This window comes from Limulus polyphemus, unplaced genomic scaffold (genome assembly GCF_000517525.1).
Source record: "Limulus polyphemus unplaced genomic scaffold, Limulus_polyphemus-2.1.2 Scaffold196, whole genome shotgun sequence".
Taxonomy (NCBI): Eukaryota; Metazoa; Arthropoda; class Merostomata; order Xiphosura; family Limulidae; genus Limulus; species Limulus polyphemus.
In genome coordinates, this window is record NW_013665806.1 from 4,458 (window position 1) to 10,112 (window position 5,655).

Sequence of the window (5,655 nt, forward strand, 5' to 3'; positions counted from 1 at the left end):
TGAGATAAAGATTATGTTCAAGTTATTACTTTGAAATATATGATTTCTGTTAAACTTGCATAGTTTTAATTAAGATTAAACATTCCCTGTCAGTTGATGGGTATTTCATAAATTTGTTTGGCACCACTTAAATAGGTAGTAGTAAAGGGGCAGAAGTAACTGGTTGTTTAAAGTCAGGAATTGTGAAACTATTACTAAACTTACAAAAAAGACAAAGTAAATAAGAATCATGAAATTATAGAATAAATAAATTGAATTTCTGTAATAACATAAGAAAGTATAATTAGAATAAGATTTTAATTTAAATAGGAAAGTACTTTAGATAAACTTGAACTAATTTTATTTATTTTTGAGCATATTTACTAAATCTGTACATGGGGAGTGTATTATGTGTTTGTACATTTGAAAAATATGTGCATTTAATTTAGATTATTTATTTTAAGTTGAAAAATGATATTTGAATGTTTTTGTTATAGATTCTCATTAAAATTATATCCTGAAGAGTGACCTTTGAAATCATGAAACCAGTTGAAGAAATTAACAAAGGAGAGAAAAAATAGAGTAGTCTGATATTCCAGTGTTTTGTTATTTATTTCCACAGGTGAAGCTTATTGGTATGTTGGTTACAATTAAGTAAGGTAGTTCTTAATAGTAGGGATCATAATGAAACAAAATGGTAGCCCAAAAAATCACCAATTGAAAACCATCTTTAAAAAGTCTGAATACTAACAATGACTATTTCACATTATTGGCTGAGCAAAGCTAAAGCTTATTGTAATTATAAAGCCATCAAAATTGCTATATATATGTGTGTTTATGGAGTGAATCAAAATTTCACTATTTCAACAAATTTTCATCCAAGTAAGTAAGTTAGTGACTTTTCCAGACAAGCATACAGAAAAAATTATGAACCTTGTAGCTCTTATTCGTTCACCGAACTCTTCCATCTGAGATCCGAATGATTCTCTTCTTGTACTGAAAAGGATCTTAGTGTGTGTTATATAAAATGGATGATGCTCTACTTTGAGCATATAATTAGATTTGAGAGTAGGTTGGTAGAGATCCTGATTACTAATAAATTTGAATGCCCCACATTTGGTATTCCTGGTGCACAAAAATATAGCTAATAGAAAGGAAACAAACAAGTATAATAAAAATATTTTTATAAAGGTAAGTAGGGATCAGTGTGTATGTAATATAGCTAGCTATAGTAATATAGAAAGTTTTTCAATGCTACAAAAAGTATTGAAACAAGAAAGTCAAAACTACAAGAACTGAGCTACTAAAAATTAAAAACAAATATTTATCCCAACTTTAGCTCAGACTAACATAATTACAGTTTTACCAAAGTAGGGATAAACTTTTTAAGTTTTAAGTAACTCTGTTCTTGTAGTTTCAACTTCCTTGTTTCAATAATTTTTGTAGCATTAAAACTTTTTGTATTACTATAGCTTATTTTGTTACATATATATTGATCTAAATAGAAATTAAATGGATTTAAAATAACAGTAAGATTAAGTTCTTTTGTTTACTTTTCTTTTCTGAACTCAAAAGTTTGTTGTTGTTTTTTTTGCAGGTAGTAATTTTGACATAAAAGAATTTCATGATGTCATACTACAAAATCAGGGTCCAATGACATACCTGGAGAAGAAAGTGGATGAATTTATTCAATATAATCAAAAATAAATGAGATATTGGTAGATCTTTTGCCATACATGCATAATGTTTGGTTTGTGCTATAAACAGGGAAAAATGAGTTGTTTTTCAATGCTGTTGCAATTGTGTCTATTTTGATACTGAACCATTTCAATGGTTGTTAACTGATTAAAATGTATTTCAAAGGTTTACTGTAATAAATTTATGGGTAATAAACAGTGATCTAAAAACATTATTCAATGGTCAGAATCGTTAAAACACTAAAATCATTCAATAATAATGTGTCATAACTATAGACTGAGCGCTCAAGACTTACATTAGTAACACCAACTACCCCTTGTGTATTTTGTGTACTGTGATTAATAACATAAGTTCAAAAGTGCAATTTTACCATCATCTTGAACACACAAATTAAAAAGAGTTAAAAGATGGTGAAAAATTTGCATCATTGAGATTGGGTGAAAGGAACTTCAAGTGAGAGTAATTATGCATAACACTTTTAATCAGTATATATGTCATGTGAATGGTTGTGGCACCGAAACCATTGTTGAAGAACTTAAATGCTTAGATAAACTATCCTACGAATTAATGGCATTTCTACTCAATAAATTGCCACTATGACCCTTTTTTTTCTTCTCTTCTTTGAGGGATCTTTTCTAGTGACAAAATAAAAGGTGTTTTAGTGTGTAAAACGTAGGAAAATCTTAGTATCAAAAATCTAAAATTTAATCATAAGCAGTTCCTTATCTTTTATTATTATCATGTTATTTATTTAAAGAAATTTTACAAGGTGTAAAAAGATGCAGTGTTTATTAAGTCAACAAAATTCCCAACCAGAAAATAGATATCCTTCAAATACAGAAATGATTAATGATAAAAATCTAGAGAAACATTTGCTCTAAATGTTACTGTAGTCTCTGAATTGTATTTAAGCCTGCAGATCTTTCACATATCGGTCCTTGATTTGTCCACATAATGTAGCTTTCATCAGTCACCTGTAACATAATCATAGACAAATTGCTCATCTGCCGGTTTTCTGAACTTTATTCAGCTAACACTTTGAAATAGGGTGAAGCATATCTGTAAGGTGACGGTTTTCTTTCCTTGGCCTTTCAAAATGCTTGTTTGTATAAAGAATATATTGCATATATCCTACAGCTGGTCTATAATGAATTTAACACATGATTCACAACAGTTTGAAATCTTCTCTGTGTTTCAGTTATCAACTAAACTATCTGGTTTGCTTCCGTATTTATAGTTAGTGAGTTAACACATGATTCACAAGAGTTTGAAATCTTCTCTGTGTTTCAAATATCAACTAAGATATCTGGTTTGCCTCTGTATTTATAGTTAGTGAGTTAACACATGATTCACAAGAGTTTGAAATCTTCTCTGTGTTTCAATTATCAACTAAGATATCTGGTTTGCCTCTGTATTTATAGTTAGTGATCTCCTTGTACAGCATCCTGGTTGGACCATGTCAAATGTTACAGATGTGTCCAGGAACCTTTGACTGAACAGTGTATAAGGCTGTGGCAAGTATTTTCCTGTCTTTTCCTACCTGAGCATACCTTCAAACCATGTGGGCATTTCACATGCATTTTTCACTTCATGTTCTAAGATTAGGCTACTGTTACTAAGACCATTTAATGGATCATGAATTACAAATAACTGAATCATAAAAGAAGACACATTGTTTTCATTTTAAATTTGTTATTATACTTATCACATACCTAAAAGTAATATGCAAACAGTTTAATGGTTAGAACTGGCTAACCAGAAGAAGAATCGCACGCACAAGCCATCATTACACGAAGCAGTACTCTATGTCCACCAGCAATATTTGTTTTAGGTAGAAGAAATTCTCTTGTAACTATTGTCAAGAACAACAACTTTGTTTTACAAAGATTAATTCTGAGAGAGAAAAAGCTATGGAACTGATTTCAGCCTAATAGAAAGAACTGTCATTTCGTCTGCATTGGTATGCATGCTGTGTTTCTGTCTATTTGTCACAAAGAATATTTTTTTCATTTATTCAGATTTATCCAGACTCATTATTTTACACTTAAAGGAACTCAGTTCAATTATCTTGTTTTGTGAACAAATTTGCTGTTATTTACAGGTTTTCCTATCTGATATTTCTTGTAAAGTCAGTTTTACATGAAAATACCACAGTACTAATAGAAGCTGGTGACACTGGACTCCTAGGAATTCAATAAACCCATTACTTTTGGCATCTAGCATTAACAAAAGTTGGTGACATTGGACTACTAGATTTAAGTAAACTCTGTATTTTTGATGTCTGGTATTAACAGAAGTTGGTGACACTGGGCTACTAGGAGTTGAGTAAATCCAGTACCTCTGGCATCTAGTATTAACAGAGGTTGTTGTTATTTGACTACTAAGAATTAAGTAAATCCAGTATCTCTGGCATCTAGTATATAACAAGAGGTTATTGACACAGGACTACTAGGAGTTGAGTAAACCCAGTACTTTTGACATCTGTTACTATCAGAGGTTGTTGACACTGTAATATTAGGAAAGAAAGGCATTATTGAAGTTACAGTTGGTACACATATAAAATTTGCCCAAATTAAGTACTTTATAGTCTTCAAGTCTATATTACAATTTATGTTTGTTTCACAAGAAACATTTGAATATCACATTTTATTATTTGCAATGCACAAAACATGCTTGTGCAGAGTCAAATATCATATGATGTCTACTGGTCCTTGACAAATCCTCTTAGTAAATGAGAATAATTTTATTTCTGTTTCTTGGACCAATGGATGAGCTGGAGTATTTGTGCAACACGATTGAACTTTACAGAGTAAGTCAAAGAAAAATTGTAACACGATTTCGAAGATTAGAAAACACTAGCTCCTACAAGCTAAAAAAAGAAATAGATTATCTTAAATATTTTATCGTTTCACATATGTTGGGTTGGTCATGATACTCAGTAGGAATAATACAAATATGCACGCTAAAAATCAACAGTGATAGAGAGTTTTATTTTGAAATATGATTGCCACTCAATTTCATTTGTTTCTACCCAACAAGGCAAGAAACCATCGCTAAGAACCGAACCAGAAAGTGACCAACTCACCAAATTGTTCATCTTTCTTCTTGTTTCAGTTGAGATACTCTACAAGTACTTTATCACTAACGTCATTTTAAATCTAAATCTACTCTAAGTGTTTCTGGGTAGTGCACGATGTCATTGCTTAGTTGTAATAATTAGTAGTAATTAAAAACAAATCATAATTCTAGTATAAACGATGTTATCGTTACCCTTGAAGTTAGCTTTCTTACAAATATATGGTGTTTCTTTAAAAAGCTTAAGTACAGTCAGTAATTATATAATAGATGGATATTATATCATATTCAATGCTTTAAGGAGTCAACCCTTGTATTATGTATGAAGTGAAGGAATAAAAAAATCAATACACATGATACTAAATTTTATTACACACATTCATAGAATACACAAACTTTCAGTGAGGGGAAAAGCGTCACAAAACAGGTAAGAGATGGCAGTGCTACAAAGAATGCAAACAAGAATATAGGGATGATACAGCTTTACACAGATTTTTCAATATTCAAATTTAATGGTACACTGTAAAATGCATATTTGACTTTAATGTCACTGCTGTTGTTGTTTATTATTGAGCACAAAGCTACTGAAAAGGGCTATCTGTGCTCTGCCAACCACAGGTATCGAAACCCGGTTTCTAGCAGTATGAGTCCGCAGACATACCGCTGTGCCATTGAGAGGCGATATTAATGCAGTTGTAAGTTATATATTCCTGACTGTTGGTATGCAAATTGTTTATCATAATATCATGGTCATGTCAGGGTAGACATCAATGTAGTGTAACTAAGATCATAGGACTTACATACGAGTAAAACCAAGTTGAGTCTCACGCTACGAGTTTGTTCGAATTGATCGACCTCGTAACCCTTTTGTATTTGTGCATTTTATAGCGCAACATTAATATC